Source organism: Mustela nigripes, chromosome 12 (assembly GCF_022355385.1).
Source record: "Mustela nigripes isolate SB6536 chromosome 12, MUSNIG.SB6536, whole genome shotgun sequence".
Taxonomy (NCBI): domain Eukaryota; kingdom Metazoa; phylum Chordata; class Mammalia; order Carnivora; family Mustelidae; genus Mustela; species Mustela nigripes.
In genome coordinates, this window is record NC_081568.1 from 95,306,882 (window position 1) to 95,319,908 (window position 13,027).

General features: G+C 42.4%; 1 long non-coding RNA gene across 1 annotated transcript in view; it reads left to right on the forward strand.

Moving 5' to 3' along the window:
- The window catches only part of LOC132027934 (uncharacterized), a 286,130-nt gene extending 274,890 nt beyond the window's left edge, over positions 1 to 11,240 (forward strand). The window contains exon 4 of the long non-coding RNA XR_009407258.1: positions 11,154 to 11,240. This is a non-coding gene — a long non-coding RNA (uncharacterized LOC132027934). The remainder of the gene's footprint in view (positions 1 to 11,153) is intronic.
- The last annotated feature ends 1,787 nt before the right edge of the window (positions 11,241 to 13,027 follow it).

A 13,027-nucleotide genomic window follows, 5' to 3' on the forward strand; every position in this document is an offset into this window, starting at 1 on the left:
CTTTCTCTAGCTCCTTTAGGTGTAGCGTTAGGTTGTGTACTTGAGACCTTTCTTGTTTCTTGAGAAAGGCTTGTACTGCTATATATTTTCCTCTCAGGACTGCCTTTGCTGTGTCTCACAGATTTTGAACCATTGTGTTTTCATTATCATTTGTTTTCATGAATTTTTTCAATTCTTCTTTAATTTCCTGGTTGACCCATTCATTCTTTAGAAGGATGCTGTTTAGTCTCCATGTATTTGGGTTCTTTCCATACTTCCTCTTGTGGTTGAGTTTACCTTCAGAGCACTGTGGTCTGAAAATATGCAGGGAATGATCCCAATCTTTTGATACCAGTTGAGACCTGATTTAGGACCCAGGATGTGATCTATTCTGGAGAATGTTCCATGTGCACTGGAGAAGAATGTGTATTCTGTTGCTTTGGGATAGAATGTTGTGAGTATATCTGTGATGTCCATCTGGTCCAGTGTGGGCATAGATATTTAAAATTGTTAGATCTTCTTGTTGGACAGACCCTTTGAGTATGATATAGTGTCCTTCCTCATCTCTTATTACAGTCTTTGGCTTAAAATCTAATTGATCTGATATAAGGATTGCCGCCCCTGCTTTCTTCTGATGTCCATTAGCATAGTAAATTGTTTTCCACCCCCTCACTTTAAATCTGGAGGTGTCTTCAGGTCTGAAATGGGCTTCTTGTAGGCAACGTATAGATGGGTTTTGGTTTTTTATCCATTCTGATACCCTGTGTCTTTTAATTGGGGCATTTAGCCCATTAACATTCAGGGTAACTATGGAGAGAGATGAATTTAGTATTGCCTGTAAGGTGACTGTTACTGTATATGTATATTGTCTCTATTCCTTTCTGATCTACCACTTGTAGGCTCTCTCTTTGCTTAGAGGACCCCTTTCAATATTTCCTGTAGAGGTGGTTTGGTGTTTGCAAATTCTTTCAGTTGTTGTTTGTCCTGGAAGCTTTTAATCTCTCCTTCTATTTTCAATGATAGCCTAGCTGGATATAGTATTCTTGGCTGCATGTTTTTCTCGTTTAGTGCTCTGAAAATATCATGCCAGCTCTTTCTGGCCTGCCAGGTATCTGTGGATAAGTCAGCTGCCAATCTAATATTTTTACCATTGTAGGTTATAGACTTCTTTTCCCGAGCTGCTTTCGGGATTTTCTCTTTGTCACTGAGACTTGTAAATTTTACTATTAGGTGATGGGGTGTGGGCCTATTCTTATTGATTTTGAGGGGCGTTCTCTGAACCTCCTGAATTTTGATGCTCGTTTCCTTTGCCATATTGGGGAAATTCTCCCCAATAATTGTCTCCAGTATACCTTCTTCTCCCCTCTCTCTTTCTTCTTCTTCTGGAATCCCAATTATTCTAATATTGTTTCACCTATCTCTTGAATTCTCCCCTCATGGTCCAGTAGCTTTTTGTCCCTCTTTTGCTCAGCTTCTTTATTCTCTGTCATTTGGTCTTCTATATCGCTAATTCTTTCTTCTGCCTCATTTATCCTAGCAGTGAGAGCCTCCATTTTTTATTGTACCTCATTAATAGCTTTTTTGATTTCAACTTGGTTAGATTTTAGTTCTTTTATTTCTCCAGAAGGGCTTTTATCTCTCCCGAGAGGGTTTCTCTAATATCTTCCATGCCTTTTTCGAGCCTGGCTAGAACCTTGAGAATTGTCATTCTGAACTCTAGATCTGACATATTACCGATGTCTGTATTGATTAGGTCCCTAGCCTTCGGTACTGCCTCTTGTTCTTTTTTTTTTTGTGGTGAATTTTTCCGCCTTGTCATTTTGTCCAGATAAGAGTATATGAAGGAGCAAGTAAAATACTAAAAGGGTGGCAAAGACCCCAGGAAAATACACTTTAACTAAATCAGAAGAGACCCCAAATCATGTGGGGGTGGAGAAAGGGGATAAAAAGGGGTTCAGAAAAAAAAAGAAACAAGTAAAAAAAGAAAACAAATAAAGAAAGAATATATAAAAGAAAAAAATATATATATATCTTAGATAAACTAGTTAAAAAACGTTAAAAAAGAAAAGGGTAAAAGTTAAAAAAAAATTAGCAGAAGAAAAAAAATTGAAAAAAAAATTAAATTACCTGCAAGACTAAAGAATCATGGGGAGAAAGCCATGAGTTGCTTGTTTTGCTTTCTCTTCCTCTGGAATTCCTGTGCTCTCCTTGGTATTGAACCTGCACTCCTTGGTAGGTGAACTTGGTCTTGGCTGGATTTCTTGTTGATCTTCTGGGGAAGGGGCCTGGTGTAGTGATTCTCAAGTGTCTTTGCCCCAGGCGGAATTGCACTGCCCTTACCAGGGACCAGGTTGAGTAATCTGCTCAGGTTTGCTTTCGGGAGCTTTTGTTCCCTGAACGCTTTCCGTAGATTTCTAGAGGACGAGAATGAAAATGGCAGCCTCCCAGTCTCTGGCCCGGAGGAGCCGAGAGCTCAGGGCCCCACTCCTCAGTGAGCCCTCAGAGAATAGCACCCAATCACTCCCGTCTCTCTGGCCTCTGGCTGCGCTCCGAGCTCACTGAGCCTGCGACCAGTTCAAGGTAACCCTGAGCTGAGAGCTCACTCCTCGGCTCTGTCTCTGTAGCCAGCTTCCCCATTCTAATACGTGCAAGCTCTGTGACACTCAGACACCCCCGATCCTTCTGTGACCCTGCGGGACCTGTGGCCACGTTGACCCCGCGTGGGCTTCACCCCGTTTTTTTGCCTCTGGAGCAATGTCCCTCAGTGGAACAGAGTTTTAAAAGTCCTGATTTAGTGCTCCGTTGCTCTGCCGGTTGCTGGGAGCCAGCCCCTCCCCCCTCTTCTTCTCCATCTGTCCTACCTTTCAGAAAGTGGTTGATTTTCTGTTTCTAGAATTGCTGTTCTTCTTCTCTTTGATCTCACGTTGGATTTGTAGGTGTTTGCAATGTTTAGATAAACTATCTAGCTGATCTCCTGCTACCTGATGTTGTCTCAGCCTGCTACTTCTCCATCATCTTGACTCTCCACAGGAATGCAGTATTTTTGACTTGTAATCCTTCCTTCATGATTTCCTCCCTTTATCTCCATTCCTTCTCTTGAATACTATAAAACACACTAGTGGTTTCTTACCAACATTCATTTCCCAACCTTCTTATTTGCTAACAGAACTTGCTTTTATTCAAGTTATTATCTATATAATATGGCCAGAGATGACTGAAGAGATTTATTGAGGAGAAAGTTATTTTATTTTCAGTGTTGATGTAGAATTAAAGCAAACTCAAACTAAGAAAAGTTAAAAGGAACTAAACTATTGACTCTCCAGTATGAAAGAAACTCATTCATTTGTCTGTCTACTCATCCCAGAAGGACTGGTGTATGTGCAACAATGTAGTAGGCATTGGATGCTAATGGTGAACAAAACAGGTAGGATTGTTTCCCTTGTAACAAGTAGGATTTTCCCCTTTGTGTGTGTGTTTGTGTGTGTGTTGGATGTGTGCAGTAGTGTTCCAGAGAGAGGGAGTATCATGTGTAAAAACCTGAAACTGAGATGATCATGACATGTTGGAAGAACTGAAAACAAGTCAGTTTGAATGAAGTGGGAAATGGTGACATATGTGTGCAAACATATACAGATAGTTTATCTAAACATTGCAAACACCTGACATCATATGTATCACTAGAGAGGAGTGTCATGAAGGTTTTTTTTGGCCATATTAGGAGATTTATCCTGAGAATAATGGGAATTTTTGGAAGTATTTGAACCAAGGCAAAGCATTTCCCACAACATCCAGGTGGATCCTGCAGGAGATTAACCTGAAGGGTGAGAGAGGAAGCAGTAAAAACAGAGGAAGCTATGGAAGGTCATTAGCCTATTTGTGCCTAAATTTTTTCATCATGGAACATGTGAAAAAATGATATTTTTTACACATTGTTTAAACTGGAGGGAATTTGTAGCCCCTGATTAGGCTTCCAGCTGTCGGAGGCGACAAGCCTGGGGATTTGTGCTCCTAGGCCAGTTCTACTGGCTGAAGAAAATCTGGTATCTAGGCATTTCTGTACACCTGTAAGCCATTGTCTACACATCTGTTGGAAAGTTCTGCTTTAATCCTATCTCTGTTGCTTACCTTCTCTCTTTTAAGACCTTGAATGTGAAATGCAAATGATTTCAAGGAGAAGGAGGTCCTTTGGCTGAATTGCCACCAGTTGCTTTCCAGCTTCCTACTACCTCTCTGTCTGGTCCTCTCCTTGTAGCTTCTAAATGACTCAGCACTTTCAGATAATTGTGATTTCTTGGTAACTTTCTCTACCACCTTTCAGATCCACACAGTCAAGCCTCTAGGTACATTCCCTCAGGGCTCTATGCCAAGGAGATGACAGTGGGTACAACGGTGACGTCAATTGGTTCAGTCACACTAATGTTTAAGACGACACAGTCTTACCCCACCAGAATAGTAACACACAAGTGTCAAGAAGGTCATTAATGTGAGATTATACCTGTAGGATTTTTTGACTAGGAACACACTAACACAGCTGAGGTGAAAAGTAGAGAGGAATTGGAAGTAGCAAGGATACCCACAGAGCCCCTGACTCAACCTCTCAGAGCACAGTTATTTGCTAGGTAGATTAAAGTGGTGCTTAATTTGCATAAAAAAAGGAGTTAGGCTTTGTTGGAGACTGCAGTGCCTCTAGGCTGTGCTCCATAATAAACAATACTTTGTAGTCAGGGAATTTGTTTCATCAAAAAGCCTCCTGGAAAGTTCTAACAAGCATTTTGTAATTAAATTTCAAAATATCCCTATGAAGCAGACAGTGGACTGTTTTTCTGCCTTGTTCAGAAGGAAACCTACTGAGACATGAAGAGGTTGAAAGACCTGTGACAGGGGACATCCCTAGAAGGCTGGCCTCTTGATCTCTGGATTTCCCACAGAGCTGATAGGAGGTGATGGTTCACTTATCATGTCCATGAGAGTAAGTAATGCATCTGCAAAGAGGAAGGATATCAATAGGGTGAGCAGACTGATGCTTCACTAATTCTGTAGACCAGTGGATCTCTACTTCAGTGACATCATATGTATCACTAGGCCACTCTCAAGTTTTTTATCTAGCCAGGGCCCAAATACCTGGACAATCTCATTCAGTTTGTCAGGTTAGGACCAAGCCTGTGTATCTTCAAGTAAGTGTTTCTGAGTGATCTTAATATAGACTGTGTTAGTTTGCTGGGGCTGTCATTACAAAATACCACAGACCCAGTGGCTTAAGCAATAGAAATGTATTTTCCCATAGTTGTGGAGGTTAGAAGTATGAGAGACAAAGATATGGGTGGGACTGGTTCCTTCTGAGGCTCTTCTCCCTGGCTTACGGATGGCTGTCTTCTCCAGGTTTCACATGGTCTTCTGTCTGTATTCATCTGTGTCCCCCAACTCTTCTTCTTCTTCTTCTTTTATAAAGATTTTATTTATTTATTTGACAGAGAGAGACATACTGAGAGAGGGAACACAAGGAGCGGAAGTGGGAGAGGGAGAAGCAGGCTTCCCGCTGAGCAGGGAGCCCGATGCGGGGCTAGATCCCAGGACCCTAGGATCATGACCTGAGTTGAAGGCAGACACTTAACGACTGAACCCAGGTACCCCCCCCCAACTCTTCTTTTTATAAGGACACCAGTCATATTGGATTAGAGTCTACCCTAACATCTTCATCTTTTTTTTTTTTTTGAGATTTTATTTATTTATATGACCAAGATTCCAAGTAGTCAGAGAGGCAGGTGATGGGAGGGGGGAAACAGGCTCCCCGCTAAGCAGAGAGCCTGATGCAGGGCTCAATCCCAGGAACCTGAAGTCATGACCTGAGCTGAAGGCAGAGGCTTAATCCACTGAACCACCCAGGCAACCCCCTAACATCTTCATTTTAACACAATCACTTCTGTAAATAACATTTCCAAATATAGTCACATTCTGGTGTACTAAAAATTAAGACTAAAGCACAAATGTTTGGATACTGTGGCAGGGAATGAGGCGGGGGGGGGGTAGGACAGTGGGGGATAGGGAGGTGGGAGCGTGGGGAGGGCACGTTGGGAGATCAGGATACAGTTCAGCTCATAGCATAGGCCAAACTTGGCACTGCTACAGGCTGACTCATCATTTGGGGCTTTAAGGTAGAATAGGCTTTAAGATGGCGAGGACTTGCCCTCTGTTTTATAGATAAAAGAAGCCTAGGGACAAACACCTTTTCAAAGTAAAGTGATGGTCAGCACCACACCTTCCTGCCACCATCCAGGATGGTTGGAACATTCCTTATTTATCCACTGAGCAGGACATGCCGCCAGGTGCTTGGTTGGTAGAGGTCAAATGAACGACTCAGAGAATGAGTTCCTCCAGTGATACGTTCCCTACACCGCTCATCCTCATATCTTCAGAAGAGGTTATTTTCATATTGTGAGAGGGATAATGAGATGACAATTCTAGAAATACAAAGTCTCTTTCTAAGCAACAGTTCAGAGAAGCTTGGTAAAAGGAAGAGACAGTTTTTTCCCAGAGCTCTGTTTCATTTCTTGGAGGTGTTTTCTTCCATAGAAGTAGACAGCAAACTTCCTTTGACCAGAATCACCAAGAGAGTGGCGATTCCACTCCACTTTCTCAGGACATGTTCCCCATCTTATGTCGTTGGCTTGACGATCAATGTCTAAGTGTATTTCTAACTAGATAATAGCATAGATGGCTATGTCCACGGCCAGGATAAGATTCTTAAACCTATTCTATGTGTCACTGAGGCAGGGAAAAGTATCTGTAGCTTTGCTCCTGAAGGCACCTACTATGGGGAGAAAAACTGCACCCATTACTCACTGCTACCAATCCTGTGGCAGTGGGGCCTAGAGATAAGGATGGTTTGAGGGAGACTGCTCCTTGGCACAAAGCAAGGAGCTTACACTTGCCAGTGGCAAACTTATTATTCTTACCAGTGTAATTCAGAAGCCAGGGTTTCTAGAATCTGCAGTTTGTTTATGTCTTCCCATCTCTATCCCACAGAACTTCCTTGGGAACATGGAGACTTAGCACACTTGGCCCCTGGGCCTGGCAACCACACCCCCCATTCTGTGACATCCGACACAGTGGCCCTGGCGTATTAAAGAGATTATGTAGACCCACCGTGTGGCATGGTGTACCCCTGTAGCCTTTTCAGGCGCAGTTTTAAAAGTCAGCAGCTGCAGTAATTCACTATAAACTTCCCACAAGGCTTTTGAACCTAACAAATAGACTGTGATTTTACAAGACCTTAAAGCTCACCTACCACAGCATATGTAACCGTGATGGGGATTTTGTGAGATTTATGACCTCCTCTCTAGGAAGGTAGTGAATTTTTCTAACCAGTTCATGTGACCTTGCTGCTTTGAGACAGCTGAAGCGGGAGCGAAGCGAGGGTTTTCTAATGGGACTTAACCCCTTCTCCATCCCCGTAACCCAGGTCCCAGTATTTATACCAGTGTCCTGCACACACGCATTCCTCTTTCTCCTGTGTGGACTCACCTCTTGGAGGTTTGAGGCCTCTGGGACATGCAGCAGCTTCCTCACCTTGGTGCTACCACCTGGTCTCTCTAACCCGGTGGTTGTCCACCGAGGGTGGTGTTGCCTGTCTTCCTCAGAAGACATTTGGTAATGTCTGGAGGCTTTGTGATTGTCATACCTGCTACAGGCATCCAACAGGCAGGGGTCAGGGATGCTGCTGAACACCCTGCACAGGCCAGCCGTGCCACAGCAAAGAATCATCTAGCCCAACATGCTCACAGTGCTAAGGTTGAGAAACCATGCTCTGAGCAATGACCGCCTCGTTACCCTGTCCACAGTTTTTGGTCGGGACTTCCTCGTGCTGCCCACTTCTGCTGTTTTAGAGATGAACCCCTGCATCCCTCCCCACCTCCTGAGCCCTTCCTTCTCTCCCAGGGCTCCACTGCTCTGTGCCCACCCCTCTTTCTCTTAAATCCTTCATCATTTCTCCTACAATTCCTTCTTTCCTCTTTGTCATAAATAGGGAGCAGATTTTCCCAACTTAGTGGGAATCCACAAAAAACAAAATACAGTAAATGATGGATGATTCAAAAACTTCTCTAAGACCTTTGAAATCTTTCTTTTTTATTGGAAAATTTCTCCTTGGACTAGAAACACCTTCCTTCCTCTGTTCTTCCCCCCTCCCCACCTCATTTTTTTTTTAAATTCTGGATTCTTTTACCTCTGTCCCTTATAAGGCCTTAGCTTCGACTTCAGGCTTCACTGGATTCAGCCTTGTTGACGACTCACTTTTTCATAAAGCTCTCTTCTTCCTTGTTTGCAGTGCGCACATGTATCTCCATCTGAAGCCTCTCTGCTGTCTCTCTTTAATAATTGTTAATGGATGATACAGTGACAAAATTCAGAATTTTTTCAACGGAATTTTCTTGCCACATGGTGTCAATAACAACTCTCAGCATCTGATGTGTGAATAGTGAATTGGCAACAGGTTTTGGGTAGCATTAGAAATCTCTTTCATCAACATCTTTTATGAATCACAAAATGCTGTCTCTGCCTTTGAGTGTCCCTTTCTACAGCAAAATGGAGTGAAAACATATGATGGTCATCTCTCCATCTTTAACAGCCATGGGGCTTCTTCTCATATGAGTGGCTCCTATTATCCTACTCCTCTGAGATTTCTTTTGTTAGTATGACTTCAGTTTTTACTTTTATTTGGATGAATCCTGTATCCAAACACCCAACTGTATTTTCTCTTAGAATAATAGAAGACTCCTGTATTCTTCTCTGACCTTCTTGAAATTTTCTGCCCTAATAAAACCTTTGCTGTGACGTTTGGATTTTTGCTGGTCTCTGCAGCAGGAGTGGCCAGGCTGGTCTACCCATTGGGTGGGTTCCTGCTGAGGTATGACTGGCCCCTTTGGTTTTTTGAAGTGTTCTTTTAACACTCATGGTCTTGGAGCCATTGTGGGTTTCCTGCCCACAGAGGCATCTTCCATCTTTCCCTGAACCTTTGCCATTCTATGGTTTCTCTCAGAATGTCAGCATCTCCTCATGGGGAACCAAAGATTTCTTGGGCCCCCTCACATCCCACACAGAGTGTGGTGTGCTGAAATGCTCTTGCATCATTTTTCCTCCTGCTTCCTTCCCCAGCACTATTACTTCTGTGTTATCTCCATATTGGTGCCAAATTGTAGGTTAGGGTTTGTCTAGGGGCTTATAGGCGAGTCTTCACTGTGAGTAGGAAGGCAAGCCAGTATCCCCAATGTCAATCATCTACTATTTCTTAAGCACCCCCGCCCCGCACCTTCCATTCCTAAATTCACTCTCTCCTTTTCCCCCACTGGTCCCCAGATCAAGCCAAATCAAACCAAACTAAACTGGCTGCAGGGGTTTTCTTTTTGTGCGGCTGTGCCTTTCCTGACACAGCGTTAGTGCAGGAACCTCCACAGCCACTGTGGAGTTTGGGTTGGTACAAGCTGATTTTGCCCTTGGTAATTGAACCCTCTTTTTTCTAAATGCTTGTAATGCTTTGAGTCTGCAATACTCAAAGATGGTGCTTTGTTGTATTGCTAGTTATATTTTGTCCCATGTCCTACCTCCACAGCTTGTTGCAAGACTTTCAGGGTCTCTACACCTTTATGATGTATTTGATAAGGTATTTGACCTTTGTCGCCAGTTTCTGACACAGAGTCCCCAAAGCCCTTTTAATTCCCTAAGTGATAAGGGTGATGGGAACATCTTTTGTTCTGAGGAGCTATAGATTAAGTTAGTCACCAGTGGCCAATGATTGAATCATGCCTACCTAAGGGGAGCTTTTCAAAAACCCCTAACTGATGAGATTTGAGGAGCTTCACAGTTGGTCAGCACATTAACACGTGGGAGGACAGCACATGTGAAGAGGGCATAGAAGCTTTGTGCACGCTCCTCCATGCCTTGCCCCATAAATATCTTCCACTTGGCTCTTCCTGAGTTGTACCCTTTATAAAAAACTGGTAAATGCAAGCATAGTATGTTCCTGAGTTCTGTAAACCATAGTAACAAATTAGTGAACCTGAGGGAAAAAGTTGTGGAAAATCCCAATTTATAACTGGTCTGAAATATGGAAGTCCTGGGATGCATGGCTGGTGCAAGACTAGTCTTTTGGGACTAGTCTGCTGGGACTAAGCCCTTAACACGTGGGGTCTGTGCTAGCTCTGGGTAGTTAGTGTCAGGATTTAATTGAATTGTTGGATGCCCAGTTGGTGTCTGGACAATCAGAGAATTGGTTGCTGTGAGAGAAAAAGAAAACCCTCTCGTTCAATGTCAGGAGTGTAAAAATGAGTAAAAGCAGCTCACTGTCACATGTTTCTTTGCATTCCTAAGGCTTAGCAATATACTATGTATCTCAGTAATTTTGACAGATTCTCTACTACTGTTTTAGAAAATGCTTTGGACCAGTGGGGGCAAGTGCTCAATATTATAATTCATTTTGAGTTGAAACTCAAGAAAAAGTCAGAAACTACTAGTCAACTTCTCTTATGGAGTTCTTTCCTCCTCTTTTAATGGAGGTGGTTACATTTCATTTAAGTCCAGGTGCCTAATTATCTTCATTCCTCAATAAATGGAAGTCATGATATTTTCAGGTTCATTTGTCTCATGTGGTAACGATGAGTGAGATATTTAACCTCCATTTTCAAGTTCACAAGTACCCTGTGAATGTGGGTTAGAAGGAGTGAATACGGGGAGGTGGGAGATATCCTAATAAAGTATAAGTAATGGACCCAAACCATGATTTTAAGTAAAATTCTATCTGATATGGTAAGTTACAAACACATTGTTTGAAGATTATTATTGTCTTAGCTTATAATAAGGCTGTTTTTAAAAGCTGTTGGTTGATGAGGCACTCCCTCCAGAGATAAAATTTAACCCCCAGACTGCATCACAGTAAAGACACCCCACCCCTCCCCGCATTTGATTTGTGTCTAGTGAACTAGCAGTAAGCTGGATGTCACTTGTGATCTCTTCCATGGGAACTACGTGAGCTGTTGATTGTTTACTTCTGCCCTATGTCTAACATTTAGATATTTTCCTCTGATCCTCCAAAGAGGAAATGTGGAGATACACAGCCCCATCTGTTTACTGAGATCTATAAAATGAATATTCTCTCTTTTCTTGTCCTCATGTCTGCCATCCAGGTAGCATGTTCCTGTGAGGTCGTTCCAGATACCTCACCGAGAATTCCATGTATGGAAGGAAGACAGATAAAGGTAGCTCGATTTGGTGTAAGTAATTGCATTTCACTTTCTCCTCTGAGTCCCTCTCGATCAGTTGGATCTAAATGGAATATAATCCCTTTGAATTCATTAGAAACTCCACGTGGTGGCCATCTGTTACAGATGGTGTGATCGGCTCCCTTAGTGGTATCCATAGTACTGTGGTCTCCTGAACAGCAGCTTCAGTATCATCACCCAAGAACTTGGTAGGAATTCAGAATCTCTGGCCCCGTTTCAGACGTACTGAATTGTAAACTCCTGGCCATGTGTGTTCTAACAAACTCTCTGGTGATTCCAACGCACACTAACATTTAAGGGCTGCTGTAGTACCACTCTGCTTCTCACAGCGTCTTGGGCAGAAGTATTAGATCCCCAGAATACTTGTGAAAATGCCGAATATTGGACCCCAACTCTGACTAACTGAAGCAGATTCTCCCCTTTTTACAAAGTACCCAGAATATTTGTATGTCCAGGGAAGTTTGAGAAGCCATGCCTTGTGTTTTGTTCAACGCAGGCTGTGCATCGGAATCACCAAAAAAAAAAAAAAAAAAGCCCCAGAGATTTAAATTGACTTGCTGTGACATGTAGTCTGGGTGTTTGGATTCTTAAAGCTTTCCCACATAGTTCTCATCTGCAGCAAAGTATGAGAACCATGGCCTTATGTCATGCTAGAGACTGGAAAACTAAATATTCTATTTCTCCCAAGTATTTTAGGTTTTCAGATGATCTAACTTCTGCCAAGTAATTAATATCTGGGCATGATTCAAAAGGCATTCATGAAATAGTCTGACTCTGTGTTACTATGCAGTTATGGTTTTCCTGTGGAAGCAGTTAATGGTCCCCACTGTTCACCCCTACTTTCCCAGACATCAGGAGGTAGGGGATCCATTTTACTGGCATTGAACTGAGTGGAAATGCAGGAGTTCTAGAGCCTGCAGTGGGAACAGAAGCTCCCTAGGCATCTGGTGACGATGTGGAATAGTTGTCCTGCTGACCAACTTTTTCAGTATTATTCTATAAATCATCTAAGCAAAAGTCAGCTTAGAGCCCTTCTACCCATTTTGTAAGCATTTAATTCCTTTTAAATCCTTTACCACTTAAAACAGCTTGAGTGGTTTCATTATCTGCTAGTGAATTCTCACTGATCCATCTCAATAAGGTCAGAATTTGTCATTGATAGTGCCTGAATTGAGCTATGTTTTGTGTAATGTGAGCCCTTTGCTTTTCATTTAAAAATTGGATTTTTGTCCATCAGAAACAAAAATTAGTCATAAGAAAACTACTGTGGGGCCCAAACTTATGATCCTCATTAGGAATAGCTCTCTTTCTAAATGTTATCCCCACCCTTCCCACAGTATGCATCCCTCCCAGGCTTGAGTGTTCAGGTCATATTTGTGATAAATATACAGTCTTGGTGTACTGACACTTGCCCCATCCAAGTCTGAAAAGTCCTTCCCATTTGGAAAGGCAAGAGTGATTCCTTTCCTGATGGCTGAAAGATAGGAAATGGCTTTTTCCACTTATTTCAGGAGTCAAAAGCAAACATGAGTCTTGTTCTATAAAATCATAGATCTGCTTTGTATCTACCCAAGAGAGGACCAAGTTGAGTAAGCAACACAATTTTATTTTCAAATGATATTTGTGATGACTACTTTTTTTATATTAGGCATCTCTGATTTTTCAAGAGTATTTTCTACACACAAAGGGTTATAATTTCTTTTGGTGTCAGAAACTGATGGTCCAGCCAAGAGACAGATGGGAAGATAGAAAGCAGGAGAAGGGGAGGGTGTGGAAGA